Consider the following 17,388-nt stretch of genomic DNA (forward strand, 5'->3'; position numbering starts at 1 on the left):
TTACCTTTTTGGAATAAGAGCATAGTTTGTTTTTCTTTTATATAAACTGTGCAGTCTTTCAATCAGTGCACCTGAATCAAAGTCATGTTTATGTTTTGTCACGTGATCGATTCATTTGCTAAGGTATTCATCAAATCTTTGAAGTCTTTCCAAATGCTTTTCAAAAATGTTCCAAGTGCTTTTCAAGGTTTTTTGCACTAAAAATGTTTTGCTTGCTTTGTGAGTTACCGCTGTGGTTTTATTTTATTCTAAAAATCTACACACATTATCACACTGCTCTTTTATGTTCTCTGTATATGTTTGAAAATCTAAAAATGCAAAACGTTTTCTATGATCTTAGGTTTAGGGGTAGGGCATAAAATATACAGTTTGTACGGTATAGAAATCATTACGCCTGTGGACTGTCCCATGGAGAAGATAACCCAGACATGTGTGTGTGCGTGTGTGAGAGTAAGAGCGAAAGAGAGAAAAGGAAAACACTCTCCCTCTCTTTTGTCTCACACTCTCTGCTTTCCACACCCATATCTCAATCTTCTCTGAAAGGACCAACGTTTAACCAATATTTGAGAATTTTCCATTGTCTGTATGCAGAGAGTGTGGTGCAGGACTGCTGGTTTACAGAGAGGAACATTTGCGTTTTTGTCTGGAAGAATGTGGTTAGCTGAATGAGTCAAGCAATAAAATATTTCAGGGAAATGGGGCGTTCAGGGTCCAACTGGGCTGATACACTGGACACAGAGAGAGATAGAAAGATACACATGCATATGAATACATACAGAAAGAACAAAGTCATATATGCCAAAGGAAATTCATCACACGGTAGTTGAACTTAACATCTGTCTTACACACAAGGCCAAACCTCAAAATATCCCAAAATATAGCCTCAAATGACACAGTAGAACTGTCCTGCCCTGGTGGAGTACATGCCCTCTCTATAATTTCATCCTCTGCCAAACTCATTACTACAAATGCGCATGCTGTTGAAAATGAACAAGTTAAAATAAATACTTAACTATTAAATTAACATAAAAACATTTTTGTTAATCAAAATGCAATTGATCATTTAAATAATTTAAACCTGTATTGCGAGACACAACTTCATGAGGTAGCCATAAACAGTATGTATTGCAAATAGTATTTGAATGTTTCATTTTAGTTTATAAGAAGAAATTTAAAGCTTCCGGATTAGATGAAGAGCCAAAACCGTTCATATCTGTGTACAATCGAAAGCAATTATGGAAGTTAATGTAAGAAGCATTTTATCCTGGAGTCTTGCTTGTCATTTGGGACATCTTATGTCATCTACTGCAGGTGAAGTGGAGAACCACATTTGATATAGAGGATATGATTGTAAGAGAATGTAATTACAGATAAGAGAGTGAGTTGAAAGACTGATGAAACACATAAACATTATTTAAATACTTGTCTCCACTGACACCCAAGGACATCTAATCATGTATCTGTTATTTTACATATACAGTACATGTTGGCAATGTTAGGACTCTGTCCTTCCTGTCTCGAGCTTTCTAGCTCCCTGGGCAGAGTCATGACATTGCCACGTTTTTCGTGTTTCTGTTGTGTTATGTGTGGAGACATGTGGCTTTATGTTGTTACTTAATGCCACGTGTCTTCCTGTTATGTCTCTCAGCCCCACCCTCCTATCTCCTGTAATTATATTAGGGTTTCATTCCCATCGTCTGTTTTGTAATTCACCTCGTTAGGGTTTCATTCCCATCAGCTGTCACCACTCTCCCCATGTAATCACTCCTCGTTAGTGTCTCCCTTTATATGGTCTCAGTTTCAATCTGTTCAGTGTTGGTGCATTGTCTTTGTCTTATATTGGTTGTCTAATGTGGATGTCAATGTTGAGCTGTGACTGGGGATTACACGACTCCAGGCAAATAGTTTGTGGACTTATTATTTTATTATTAAGGACTTTGTTTCCTTTTGTCCCCCTCGTTGGAGGTGTTTGTTTTTTCTAGTGTTTTTGTTCATGTTTACCCCCTTGCGGGTGTTTTATTTAATAAACATTTTTTGTTATACCTTCGTCTGCCTGCATCTGGGTTCTGTCCAAAATCATTTCGTGACAGAACCCAGATGCAGGCAGACGAAGGTATAACAAAAAATGTTTATTAAATAAAACACCCGCAAGGGGGTAAACATGAACAAAAACACTAGAAAAAACAAACACCTCCAACGAGGGGGACAAAAGGAAACAAAGTCCTTAATAATAAAATAATAAGTCCACAAACTATTTGCCTGGAGTCGTGTAATCCCCAGTCACAGCTCAACATTGACATCCACATTAGACAACCAATATAAGACAAAGACAATGCACCAACACTGAACAGATTGAAACTGAGACCATATAAAGGGAGACACTAACGAGGAGTGATTACATGGGGAGAGTGGTGACAGCTGATGGGAATGAAACCCTAACGAGGTGAATTACAAAACAGACGATGGGAATGAAACCCTAATATAATTACAGGAGATAGGAGGGTGGGGCTGAGAGACATAACAGGAAGACACGTGGCATTAAGTAACAACATAAAGCCACATGTCTCCACACATAACACAACAGAAACACGAAAAACGTGGCAATGTCATGACTCTGCCCAGGGAGCTAGAAAGCTCGAGACAGGAAGGACAGAGTCCTAACAGGCAGGGTGCAAATTCTATACTTTTATAGTCTGATTACTTATTTTACTTACCTATAGGGCTGCATTCTTAATCCCTTTTGAGACCGATCGTACATTATACACAATATATATACTCAGATGTAGTACCAGTCACAATAGCCAAAATCCTATCCTGATCAAGGCACTGTAATGAACGGGCTTGAGTTTATTGCTGTACAAAACCGCAGTGACAGTATGAATAAAAGCATATAACCTACATAAATCTGAATAAAAGTAGGTCTTCTGACATGTAATGTAGCTTACTGGACTAACTGTACAGTACGTTGTTAACAATTGTAAAGATTATTTTTTAAATTCCATAGATATGCATACAATCTTAAAAATAAATGTGCTTAAAAGGTTCTCCACATAATGCAATAGAAAAACGATTTTGGGTTCCACAAAGAACCATTCAGTCAAAGGTTCTTTAAAGAACCATCTCTTTCTTACCATTGTATAATCTGAAGAGCCATTTTCGCCACAAAAGAACCTTTTGTGAAACCTTTTGGATGTTAAAGGTTCTTTAGGGAGCCATTTAGTCAAAAAGGGTTCTTCTATGGCATCATGAAGCACCTTTATTTGCAAGGGGACCTGCGGTCTATAGAAAGAAATAGAAATGAGGTTATAAGAACATAACTCTTCATTATGTAAGGTCTTTATACACCTCTGATCCTGCAGATCCTTAAAAAATTACACATTGGATCTTTAAACCGTGATTTAGCTATTTGGTGATGGGCATTCCCATTCCCGAGCGCATTTGACGGGATATAAAACTATGTAGTTCAGGATGGGTCATCAATATTTTGGTGCTGATGTTTCCTAGAAGAAAAAGATTGTAAAAGCAGCATGTATGTCTCTTCTAAAGGTTACGTTTGTCAAGTTTTGGGAGTTTGCTAGAATATAATCAAAGCGTCAGAGTTTATAGACACGGATTAAAGTAAGTTTTGGGAGAAGAGAAAAGTCATTTCTGCTGAGATCCCTGGCCCCTTATTGAGATGGAAATAGGTCTGGATGCTTTTCGTCCTACTTCACTTTTTCTTTCTGTTTGAGTGAAGAGGAGGAGAGAGAGGAAAGTGGAGCAGGAGAGGGGGAATTACTACAGTTTTTCAGAAAGTGATAAACAAGAAAATCATTCTTAGTCATTCTCTCTCTCTGGCTCTCTCTCAATTTCAATTTTTGTGTGCTTTATTGACATGGCAAAATGTACATTCGAATATGCCAGAGCATTTGCAGCTGGGCTGCGTACAAATAGTGCAAGTATGTACAAACGAAAGGAAATACAATAAGGTGTGATTTATATAGTACAACTTGGTCTCTCTCTCTCTCTCTCTCTAATCCCATTCCTCGTTTGTTTTGACTCACTTCTGGCCTTTGGGAGCTTCATTCTGTGTGCTTTGACACCAGAGGTCTCTCCTATTATTAGACTAAAGTGTGTATGTGTGGTAGTGTGCGAACACTTTAATCAAATTGAATATCCTGTGAGAAGAATGTCTTTGTATTATGTGTTGTCTGTAGTATCATCTTTAGGGTGTTTGTGTCTCAACGGGGGCATTGTCATTGAAACCCAAGAGAACAGATAAAGTTTGATGTCGAATTGTTCAGCTTTTGCTAGGGCCTTAATAAGCTCTGTTAAGTCTCCTGGGGAAACTTTGCCACCATCTGCTTGTCCAGCAGCAATGTCTTTCTATCCGTGCCAAGTATGTGGGTACTTGAAACGAACTTTCAGAGTTATTTTTATGTGTCCATATGTCTATCATTATTCCTATGCATGTTGTGTATGCATCGAGGCACATGTATGTGTTTATCTGTTTGCCAAATGCTTTTGTATTCAGAGTGTTTGAAAATCTACCTAAAAAATATGTGTGAAACCAAAACATTTGCGATGTTGCTTCGTAATAAGCAGGCAGAGCGAGCGAGCGAGCGAGCGAGAGAGAGAGAGAGAGAGAGAGAGAGAGAGAGAGAGAGAGAGAGAGAGAGAGAGAGAGAGAGAGAAAAAGGTTTAATCAACTCGTCTCTGCTTGAATGTGAAAGAGCTATCACATTCCTCTTCAAAAACAAATCTCATCTCAGTCTAACCTTCCATTTATGCAAAGCAGCATTCATTTTTGAAGAATAAGAACTCCATGAATCAAATAGTGGAACAGATTGCGTAGATTATTGAAGCTCCAAAATAATCAGATTATGTTTTTAAGTAATGATTCCGGCGAAGGACACATCTTAAAACTATGAAACATCCAATAGAATGCTTTATCATCCGGTTTAGAATAGGAATCATGGAGAATAAATAATAATTAGGATTTTTAAGATTTTGACTTTGTTGCATGTTTTATGAAGGCATTGTTAAAATAAAGTAGTCAAATAACTTTTTATACTCCATTTAAAAACGCATAACATTTGTTACACTGCCCCCCATAGCACACATACATCTCGAGACATCGATTTGATGTCTGCATTTACATCTTCAAAGCTTATTTTATTAAGTGCACTCGCATTTTCCAATTTTGTGTGAAAAGTATGAAGTATTGTTTTCTTTCTAATTTAAATTTCAGTTAATCTCAGTGGTAACAAAACAAAATTAAAATTACAAGTTGCACCATTTACAGTATTACTGTTCGCATTATATTTTGTCTCTGTCGTCTGCATTCATGGTTTTTGTTGTCCTGATTTTGTTCCAATTGCTTCCATTGTTTACCTCATTTGTACTGTAAGCCGCTTTGGATAGAAGCGTCTGCTAAATGACTACATGTACATGTACTTTGTAGTTCTGCAAGTCAAGCTGGTAGTTTTGTGTGCATGTTTTCAAAAATAGCATAGCTGCAAGGGGCTACAAATTCCAACACAATCCGTTGTACATGTTGAGCACAAAAGGCCTGCAAGGACGCTTTTGTTAAGAGGTATAAACACTGCTGAAAGGAGCAAGTGCTTATTTGGATGCTGCTGAAAAGAACATGTATGACTGGTAAGCGTTTTCCAGATGAGGAGCTAATCACTTTTGCCAACCGCAAACACACAGACTCTAATCTGTCTTTTATCTGGCCTCTTTGCAATTCTTGTTTGTTTGGTGAACATGCAGAGTGGCGTGGATGGTGATCAATGTTTGAGAAGTTCACTATTTGCAAGGATAAAAAAAGTTTAAATGTTTTAAGTACGTCAATAATCTATCATAAGCTTTTATAGTAGAATGTTAGACTTGTTCAAAGGGGGCCAGATGTCCAGCTTTTGGATGGCGATTCCTCTTTCCGTCTCCCAGGTGGTAAATAGAGGCGTCTCAGACATTGGAATGTTACACTTGTGCGGTTCCAGCCGGGAATGCAGGTGCTCTGCCATTTTTCAGCCTGTGGGTGGAATCTACCAGAACAGGCACTTGAGAGGACGACTGGCCTTCCTCAGCCGTGATCATCCCACTCCTCCCATGGGTCACGCACAGGGAGGGCTTTGACAGCTGTTGACATTCTTCCTCAGGGCAGAGACTGCGGAAGGATTCTCAAAACCCTGCATTCCTACTATTGTATTTGAGGACAGTTTCCAGTGAAAGACTCTGGGCTAAAGAGTGATTTACAGTGAGTGATGTGTGCTTTTTTGGAGCATCCGAGTTGAAAAGTGACCGTAGACATTCCTTGTTCTGATTTTTCTGTTCTGATGGTTCTGTGGACAGAAAGTGACATTAGGAATGTTTTTTTAAAGAAACATTGTCTAAATTAAAGTTTCTAAATGTTTTACCCAGAGTACATATTGATTGCAGTTTGGTACACATCACACTTGCTCCCTACTACACACAAATGCACCCACACAGTTTTTTCAGGTTTTCTTAAAGGCATAGTTCACCCAAAAGTGAAAATTCTGCCATCGTTCACTCACCCTCTTGTCATTTCAAACCTGTATGACTTTTTTCTTCCACAGTGCACCAAAGAAGATATTTTAAAGAACGTTGGCAACCGAACAAAGGCGCTATCTATTCACTTCTATTGTATGGAGACAAGGAGACAAAAATCTGATTCTGTAACTAATGCAAGTCAATGGGAACCTCTGTTGTTTGGTTACCAACATTTAAAAAATGTCTTCTTTTGTGTTCTGCAGAAGAAAGAAAGCCATACAGGTTTGAAATGAAGATAAAAGGATTCAATGATGATAGGATATTAATTTTTGTGTGAACTATCACTTTAATGAAATAAATGTGTTATCGCCTTTGTCGATTCACTTTGTTTTACTTACGTAGGTGAGAGAGATTTTAAGCAGATTGCAATAAACAAGGATAACTAGTTTTTGTTGGGTTTCTAAAAGCTGTAAGCCACTTAATTAGTGCTTGGCATAAATATGGAGCTTGATCAAATTTCCGTCTTTGATAACTAGATAAGGGAGTATATTAAAAAGGTTGCCGTTGCCGCTTTATGAAGTACTTTAGTGAGAACTCTTGTCAGTGGTAGACGGCAATGATTTGATGTTCATTAACTTAACATGCATTGCTTCGGAGTCATTAGAGTCATGATTAGAGGTTTATACAGTGCTTACCCGGCATGTGGTTCTCACCCTGGCAGCAAAACATGAAAACCTCCAGATCCAGAGGAAAGGCCTGATTGTTAGTGATGAGTGCACAGCTTGCCAGTGAGGAAGGATGAGGATTGCAACTGAATGAGAGTATGAAGTGGATCTTCAGGAATGCACCGTAACCTGTTTTTATGTTGTTAGAAGCGCTGTTGTTATATTAATAATTAAATGGAATTTAAATAGAAAGTTTCCCCTAAAATTCCATAAAACGAAAATATTGTACAGTCCAGTCAGAATTTTATTTAAAGGTCCAGTGTGTAATTGTTGGGATGATTGATAGAAATGCAATATAATATACATAGCTACAGTATGTATTCAGAGGTGTATAAAGAGCTTACACAATGAAGCGCTGTTTTATTTACCTTTATTACTTATGTAAATGAAATTATTTAATTTACTAAGCAGATTTAAACTTATCTGTCAGTATGAAGTATGATAAATCGTATTCTAAAGCAGAAATCTAGAGAGAGTTGTGAGGAAGGAAGGGATTTTTATACCTTTCTAAAATAGCTCTCTATATAAAATCAATTAAAATTCATATTAAATGTCACTCTCTCGCTCAGTGTTGACAGGTCTGGATGAAGGAAGGGTGAGTGAGTGATGGAGATGCCTCAGTTGTTTTCATTGACTAATGTTTCTTCCAGTCGGTGAAAGACAGAAGAAATAGGAGACTCTGAATATTTGTGTTGAGGGCTGTAAGCACAAGCGTGCCTTCCCCAATATTGATCAATATGGGTTTTCTACGACAAATCCTGAAACTTTTACATTTGACTTCAGTAAATTATATTCTAGGATGCTAGGAACTTTTTATGTCTCCCTCACATGTGTAATGATTTATTTTAATGCAAGATCAGTTTAACTTATGCTGTGGTCTTCTGTTTCTGTTTTCTTGGCTGTAGTAGTCCCGATGTCTTTGCCTTCTCAACCGCAACCTGATTTCTGATTGGTCACATATCTGTCTGGAATTTTGCTTTCCCTGCTCTTGACCCCGCCCTCTCTCTGCCCCGAGGGCGTCAATGAACAACGGCATTCCCTAACACAGCCGTGCGCAGGCGTACACGTGTATGTTTGTGTGTAATTTATAGAATGAGAAGAACAGCAGGAAAGTGAAATACGAGTCTAACCCCTCTTACAAACAGTCTTAAATAATGACTGAATGACTAATGAAAGTTCATGGGGAAGTTTTAAAGAAAAAGTCTTCCTTGAAATTTTATTTTAGTTCTAAATGAAGAAACTACAAAACACTCTCTCTCTCTCTCTCTCTCTCTCTCTCTCTCACTCTCACTCGCTTGGTTGGCTTGCATGGCTTAGATCTTTTGTGAAGGGGAGGTTCTGAACTCTGTCTGCAGTCAATGCCCCTGCCGGAGTCTAGCGCTAACATACACACGCTCTCACTCTCTCCCGCTCACACACACACATACCTCCTACTCCCACTACAAAGGGAGGAAAAGAGAGTGTGTTAAAGAAAAAGGGGGGAAAGAAAGGAACAGAGTTTGGATATAACAGAACTTCATCTGTACGTGAACTGTTGGGCTCTCCGTGTGCTGTTAAACGGGATGGTGTGAAGTCTTTTATTCAGTGTTTAGAGGTAACTGATTCATTTTCACTATTCTGCTGGTGACTGTGTATGTGTGTGTGTGTGTGTGTGGACAGGTGAAAACTCACCAGAACTTCACGCATTATCTGAAGAACTCTAACATACTGACAGTTTTCCATGACTGCTATCAAATCTGACTTTGTTTTTAATTTTCGCTTTTATAGTTTATAAATAGAATGTATATTTTTGTAGTCAAAGAAAACACGGAACAGTGAGAGGGGATTTTTATCAATGCCTTGTATTTATGTTTTATCATCTTTTATTTCTAGTACAGAAACAAATGCCTTTGCCCAAAATTATAATATATGATAAACTCCTCTTTGGTCAGTAAAGAAAGTTCACGTCTACTTATTTATGACTTTTTTCACACCAACTCCATTACAGCTCAGAACTAGACAACCTGTCAATCTATGTAATAAAAACCAATGTAATAAAACCACAGATCTGCATCAAACAGCAATTTCCTTTTACAATCACATGTTCCCGTTACATTTGGTCTGTACCAAATGTGAGTGTCATGAACAAGACTGCATTCTATATACTGCTACTTTCTGTTACTCTTAAATAGAGACCACTCTTGACCATGTGTACATGCATGTGAACACCCAACATGTGTGAAAAGGTGTGAATCCTTATCCGTCTTTAATCCAACACTCTTGTGTTCCAAATCCATGTCCTCGCTTGGAGGGCACTCCATGCAGTACTGTATTCACGGATCATTGTTGCTCTATTAATAGCCTGAAGCAGGGAGTGAGTCTGCAGCTGGAGGGAAGGAAGTGGGCCTGGAGAGCTCAGGGATTAGCAGGGGTCACTGCACCGGGGGCCCCATGCTGCCCCTTCCATGCAACTGTGCTCTTTGGGAATGCTACCGGAGAGTTTGTGAATTTAATATCCTGATACGACTGACAGTTGTTAAACGGCTAATCCTTACCAGAATAAAACAAAAAGCAACAGACGGGAAGTCACAGACGCAGTCACCCCAGCATGATGCTGCTGTCGCAGCTAGTTGGACAATATCCATGGACATTTATATTATTCAGAATTAGGGAGATGAATAAAAAATAGAAAGTAAAAATAGATGATTCATTCTCATTTAAATTGATAAACAGAGTCTCTTTTTCAGTGTTCCCACATAAATTATGACACTATACACACACGGTGGGATTATTCCGCTGTGACTCTACCTGTGGAATGTTAACTGCACTGTTCACTTGTCATACTACACAAACATTATTTTCTCTCGTCTGCGAATCTCTCTCACCCCTCTCATCTGAATGTTTTTTTTCCTGCTTTGCTTCAGTCAGTCACAGCTCAACCCACACTGAAAATAATTTCAGATCTCTCCAATTTGAACTTTTCTGGTGACTTTTTGCATTTAAATGTCTCCGTTGGCTCAGTTAAAGATTTGTACGTTTAAAGGAGCACCTGTTGGAACCGATTGTTGGCACAAGTGATAAATTCATTCATTTTTTGTGATATAGTCACAACGCACATCCATTTTCTCCCAAAATTGGAAGTAATGATATTATATAATGTTTTGACAATCACAATACACCTGTAATGCAAGGTTTATGTGTTTTAGTTTTTATGACTTTCCTACATTCCAAACACAGCTAACAAAAATGGGTGTGTATATTAGATTTAAAGTGTACGTGCAAATAATCAAACATTGACAATAGTCGATTGTAAGTGGGGCACAAGGGGACCCCAAATAAAATTTTGCTTAGGGCCCCGTAAAGGCTTGGGCTGCACCGTCCTGGTAACAGCACCTGACGCTTGTACCCAGTCTTAAAGTTTAGACTGTGTCTGTAAGCATTTCATTTGTCAGGCCAGGATCATGCAATAGATTGGCACAATAAAAAATTGTTAGAGTATATTTTGTAATGCTTATTCGTTTTTACTGAGAATTATTGTACGGAACTATTTCATCCACAATGTTGGAGTGTGACAGAAATCATGCATAAAAGGTATAGAAGGGATAAAAGAAGCTCTTTTGAAGAACGTTGGTAACCAAACAACACCCGCCCACATCGACTTTCTCAAAATATCTTATTTTGTGTTCCACAGAAGAAAGTCAAGTTTTAAACAACACGAGTGAGACTAAATAATGACAGGATATTCATTTTAGGTGAACTACCCCTTAATATAACTAAGTTTGCTTTAGTTGAGTCACACCTGGAGTGGCACTAAGACAAATTCCAATCAACTGTTGTTGATATGGCAATAAATTACTTACTTACTTACCTTCTGCAGATCATTTCTCATAACCTGCCCACCATGACTTGTCCTGTGTAGCAAAAGAAGAAATATAAAAATATTAAAGTTGCCATTTCTATACAGGGAAAAATTGTGGTGATTACAGGATAGTCACAGATAGGACAGTTTTTGATTAAATACATATTTTTTAAATGTATTTTGAGTCTTTTTGAGTGATGGACATAAACTGTACCAGTAGACTACCATTTAAAATACAAAGTTCATAAAAAGTAGTTTATTTATTGGTCACGTCTTATCTCACCTAGGGGTGTATCAATAAAAGAATAGGGGCATTCCATTCGTCCTAGTGTCACTGTGGGAGATGTTTCACTACTTTTTTGCTGTATTATGTTAAAACTTGCCTCGCTAACATTGCAAAACACAAGCTGTGTGTGTGTTTGTGTAAAATAGGCTGCTAATTGGTATCTTTGCATTACAGACAATGACTTGGTCATCGGCTCTTTTCCTGAAACACTTCTATTAATGAAGTGCAGTTGACACTATTATAAAAGACAAGTCATTATGACTGCTGTCAAACATACACAGCAGACAATGATGATCATGATGACCAAATGCACTTTGACTTCTTGTTTTAAAGAAAAACGATTTGACCAAAAAACTAGGGACTTCCTAGAAAGTTCCCCCAGCAGCTCAAGTGTAGATGTTTTTTTGCTGTTCTCATGGTAACAGCACAATGAGTGTGTAAGCGAGGGAGGCTGAGGAAACCTCAGATAGCTGCAGTGATGTGTCATGCTGTTAGTGACGTGTGTTTGACACTTTGACCCCGAGCCCTGGCATCCACACACACACACACACACAGACACACAATGCCCTGCGTGTTTGTCCTTGAACAAAACAGGAAAAGACATTCATGCTAAGTTTCATTATACTCCACAAATACACTTTCCACTTGACACATGCTTGTGACTGAATGACTTATCAGAACACAGACGAGACAATTTAATCTATTGTTCCTCAAGGAGTGTTTGTACTATAACTTCAAGTTCAACAACTTAAGGTTGATTAGAATATCACTTGCAGGCTTCTAACTCATACACATATTTATTAATACAAATATATGCTTTCATTCTTAGACACAAAAAATGTTGAGGTCACAGCAGGAAGAGAAGAGAATGTGTATCATTTCCACTTGTTCCCCCTGAAGACACACACACACACACGCACACACACACACAGACACACACACAGCGATATAGACATACACAGAAAGCTGTGGTATGTAAAGAGCTGTTACGTTTTGGTAATTTGGCAATCTGTTCGTAAGCTTCGTAAGTATTTTGGGGTCTTCTTAAATCTCTTTTTTAATACATCAATGTGAAATATTTCTTTGTGGATCAACGCTACTTTCAAATAACTTGCAAGACATCAAGGCTTTAAATAGAGTCAAAGCTGTATATTAATATTTATTCAAGATCTTGTACTAAGATACACTCTCTTTGTCAACATTATATGAAGACACATATATGAAGACTCATACTTTCATACTGTATTGTTTTGAAGTGGTTTGACACAAATTATATCATTATCATTCAATATAATTTTGTTGTCCACTATGCCACTGTTTTTTGGTAAGAGAGTCTTAAACTTATTACAGACCACCTACAATGTTTGAGGTCAGAGCTGTGTATGGAGCTCCAGAAGGAGAGGATGATATTTGTTATTTTTTGTGCGAACGCACCTCTCTTTCTCTCTCTTAATTTGGACAAAGATGTTAAACCAGAATGGAGGGTCTTGTATAAGCCACCGTTAGCTAATAGTGTAGGGGATATGCATTGAAGGGTTCTACAGGGAGCAATCGCTGTTAACTCCTTTATTTCGGTTTTAAACCCTGAGATCAGTGCTGATTGTCCCTTTTGTTTTATAAGAGAAACTGTCTTTCATGCATTTAACGTTTTAGGTTGGAACCTCTTTTTTCTACATTAAGGAGTCTTTTTAGTTGTTTTAATGAATTGTTCTCTCTCAAAACGCTTATTTTGGGTGTTAACTGTGCATGGGGTAGGTGTCTTGATTGTCAATAACTTAACTTTATTGTTGGTCAAGAAAAACTAGTATAAAAAACTTAATTTGACCAAAAACCTGGACAAGTCTTCAGTGTGTTGTTCTCAGCCTTTCTGAAATCCAGAGTTTTGGTTGATTTCAACTTCTATAAATCTATGGATGATCTTACTTTGTTTGAGCTGAAATGGTGCAGCAAAGGTCCTGTCCTGGGTCCTGTCCTGTGGCCTGGTAGTTAGAGAGTTGGGCTTGTGATCAGAAGGTTGCCGGTTCGAATCTTCATGACTGAAGTGCCCTTGAGCAAGACACCTTAACCCTGATTGCTCTGCAGTAATGTGCCACTGTAGAAAAAACTACTTGTAAGAGCACCTGCCAAATGAATAAATGTAAGTGTAAGGATTTTTAGGAACACCTGTTCAATTTCTCATTAATGCAATTATCTAATCAACCAACCAGTTGCATTCAACCAACCAGTTGGTCCTGGTCAAGACAATCTCCTGAACTCCAAACTGAATGTCAGAATGGGAAAGTGCTATCAAATTTAAATGTGCTGGCTAAGGCTAATAGTAAATTCAGTAAGATTGTTATTCACGTCGGCACAAATGATGTTCGCCTCCGTCAATCAGAGATCACAAAAGATAATATTAAAGAGGTGTGTGAGCTCGCAAGGACGATGTCAGACACTGTAATATTCTCTGGCCCCCTCCCTGCTTATTGTGGTGATGAGATACATAGCAGATTATCATATCTAAATGGCTGGTTGTCTGAGTGGTGCCTGCAGAATGATATTGTTTTTATTAATAATAAATTAAAGTTTTGAGGACAGACCTGACCTGTTGAAAAGTGATGGTCTCCACCCCTCCTGGGCTGGAGCTTTTCTACTGTCTAGAAATATGGCATATAGTCTTAATGCTAAAACTTGACTCACTGGGGCCCAGGTCAGGGAGCAGACAGAATGGCTTAACCAACGGTCTGCTTGCCGTCTCAAGTTGCAGAACACACTAAATACACAACATGCGATAATACTTTCTCCCAAACATCATAAAATAGAGACTGTGTCTGTCCCCCGGATTAGCAAACATAAAATAATTCGTAAACCTCTCAAAGGTAATTTAATTAACGTTAAACTAACTAAACATGAACATAATACAGATAATCAACTGTTACGACTCGGATTGCTAAATATTAGATCTCTCTCTAATAAAGCACTTTTTGTTAATGATATGATAACAGATCATAAAATAGACATGCTCTGTCTGACAGAAACATGGCTAAAGCCAGATGATTATATTGCTTTAAATGAGTCTGTCCCCCAAGATTATTATTATAAACACGAGCCTCGCCTAAAAGGCAGAGGGGGAGGTGTTGCTGCACTTTACCGTAACTCTTTTAGCATTTCTCAGAAGTCTAATCCTAAATACAATTCTTTTGAAGTCATGGGACTTGATGAATCAATACCTAATACTAAGGACAAAACATTTTTAAAATTTATTCTGGCTATTGTATATAGGCCTCCAGGGCACCACACAGATTTTATTAAAGAATTTGGTGGGTTCTTATCAGAACTAGTCTTTGTTGTTGGTGACTTTAACATTCATGTAGACAATGATACAGATGCATTTACATTTTACATTTATTCATTTGACGCTTTTATCCAAACCGACTTACAAGTAGTTTTATACAGTGGAGAGCAATCAGGGGGAAGGTGCCTTGCTCAAGGGCCCTTCAGTCATGACCTGCTGGCACTGAGATTAAAACCGGCAACCTTCTGATCACAAGCCCAACGCTCTAACCATTAGGCCACAGCTAAAAATCCTTCAGCAGAGCGAAGACGTTTCGGATCATTATCTGGTATCATGCTTGCTTCACTACCCAATGGTGGCAAATCAAACTCCAAGTTACAAATATTGTAGAACAATAACGTTGACTACAAAAGGTGCGTTTCTTGATAATTTGCCTGAATTGTCTCAAATCTCTAGCATGAGTAATAACGTTGAAGATCTTGATTTTCCATTGAAAATATTAATGCCACCTTCTCGGAAACGCTAGACATAGTTGCTCCTCTGCGCTTAAAGAAGATTAAAAATGACAGACTGACACCGTGGAATAATAAACACACTCAGGCTCTAAAGAAAGCGGCACGAAAAATGGAGCGCAACTTTAAGAAAACTAAATTAGAGGTATTTCGTACTGCCTGGAAGGATAGTATAAAAAATACAGGAAAGCCCTAAAAACGTCTAGATCTGCCTACCTTTCATCACTAATAGAAGAAAACCAAAATAACCCTAGGTTTTTATTTGATACAGTGGCTAAATTAACCAAAAATAAATCGTCAGCGACTTCTGATTCTGTATACCAGCATAGCAGTGATGATTTTATGAAATATTTCACAAATAAAATCCAAGATATTCGAGAAAAAATTATAACTATGCAACCAGAAGTGAAAACCGCTGAACAAACGACTAACTACAGCACCTCTAAGGAGAAATTACGTTTATTTTCTACTATATATTACGATGAACTATCTAAAATCATTAGATCATCTAAATCGACTGCATGCATGCTGGACCCTATACCTACAAATCTAATGAAAGAGATGCTGCCAGAAATTATAGATCCTCTACTTAGCATTATTAACTCATCTCTGACATTAGGACATGTGCCTAAAGCATATAAGGTGGCTGTTATAAGGCCCCTTGTCAAAAAAAACCATCTGGACCCTGGAGAACTAGTTAACTACAGACCTATTTCGAATCTACCTTTCTTATCTAAAGTTCTGGAATAAGTAGTTTCAATTCAAATATGCTCCTTCCTCCAAAGGAATGAGATTAATGAAGATTTCCAGTCTGGATTTAGAGCACATCACAGTACAGAGACTGCTCTGATTAGAGTTACAAATGATCTGCTTATGGCGTCTGACCGAGGTTGTATCTCTTGGTGCTGCTAGATCTTAGTGCTGCATTCGACACCATTGACCACAGCATGCTCCTACATAGACTCGAAAATGATGTCGATATTAAGGAAATAGCTTTGAAATGGCTTAGATCTTTTCAATATGTAGCAATAAACAATGAGGTATCACGCAAATCGCAAGTCCAGTACGGTGTACCACAGGACTCAGTCTTAGGGCCTATGCTCTTCGCATTATACATGCTACCTCTAGGAGATATAATAAAGCGACACGGAGTAAGCTTTCACTGTTATGCTGATGATACCCAACTTTATATTTCCTCGAAGCCTCATGAAACACAGCAATTCCATCGAATAGTGGATAGTCGATATAAAAAAGTGGATTAGTAGCAATTTTTTATTACTGAACTCGGACAAAACTGAAGTGTTACTTATCGGACCGAAAACCGCCCAACGTAACAACCAAGAATACTGCTTAACTATTGACGGATCTTCCATAAAACCCTCATCTTCAGCTAAGAATCTTGGCTTTATATTCGATCAGTACTCTGTCATTTGAGAACCAGGTCGCCAACACCTGTAAAATTGCGTTTTTATATCTTAAAAATATATCTAAACTACGTCATATGCTGTCACCATCAGATGCAGAGAAGCTTATATATGCCTTTATGACATCAAGACTACATTTAGTCATTTAGCAGACGCTTTTATCCAAAGCGACTTACAGATGAGGAAACATTGGAAGCAATTATAACAACATATGTATTTTGTTGCCTAAGGGCATCAAACTAGTCCATTAAAGCCCAGCACAGTATAAAAAGCTAAGAATAGTGAGGTTACTAATTTATTTATTTATTTATTTTTTAAGGGAAGATAATTAGGAAAATCAATCAGCGATGTGTTGACGGAAGAGATGCGTTTTTAGGCGTTTTTTAAAGATGGCAACCGAGTCTGCTGATCTTGTAGCAGCTGGTAGATCATTCCACCAATGTGGAACAGATCCAGAGAAGGTATGGGAGAGTGACTTTTTTCCTTTTTGGGATGGTGCCACTAGTCGTTGTTCCTTTGCAGACCGCAGTGATCTGGCAGGAACATAGATCTGCATTAGCGAGTGGAGATACAATGGTGCAGATCCGGTGTTGGTCTTGTAGGCTAGGAGCAAAGCTTTGAACTTTATGCGGGCGGCAACAGGGAGCCAGTGTAACCTGATGAAGAGCGGAGTTACATGCGCTCTCTTCGGTTCATTGAAGGCCACTCTTGCCGCCGCATTCTGGATCATCTGGAGAGGTTTGATTGTGCAAGCAGGAAGTCCAGCCAGAAGCGCATTGAAATAGTCCGGCTTGGACAGGACAAGAGCCTGGACTAGGACTTGCGTAGAGTGCT

At 38.3% G+C, this 17,388-nt stretch overlaps 1 protein-coding gene across 1 annotated transcript in view; it reads left to right on the forward strand.

Moving 5' to 3' along the window:
* The first annotated feature begins 8,607 nt into the window (after positions 1 to 8,607).
* Positions 8,608 to 17,388, forward strand: part of dab2ipb (DAB2 interacting protein b) — a 91,376-nt gene continuing 82,595 nt past the window's right edge. The window contains exon 1 of the mRNA XM_079449098.1: positions 8,608 to 8,814. The gene's annotated coding sequence lies outside the window, so the exon portion shown is untranslated. The remainder of the gene's footprint in view (positions 8,815 to 17,388) is intronic.

Source organism: Barbatula barbatula (assembly GCF_947034865.1).
Source record: "Barbatula barbatula genome assembly, chromosome: 2".
NCBI lineage: Eukaryota > Metazoa > Chordata > Actinopteri > Cypriniformes > Nemacheilidae > Barbatula > Barbatula barbatula.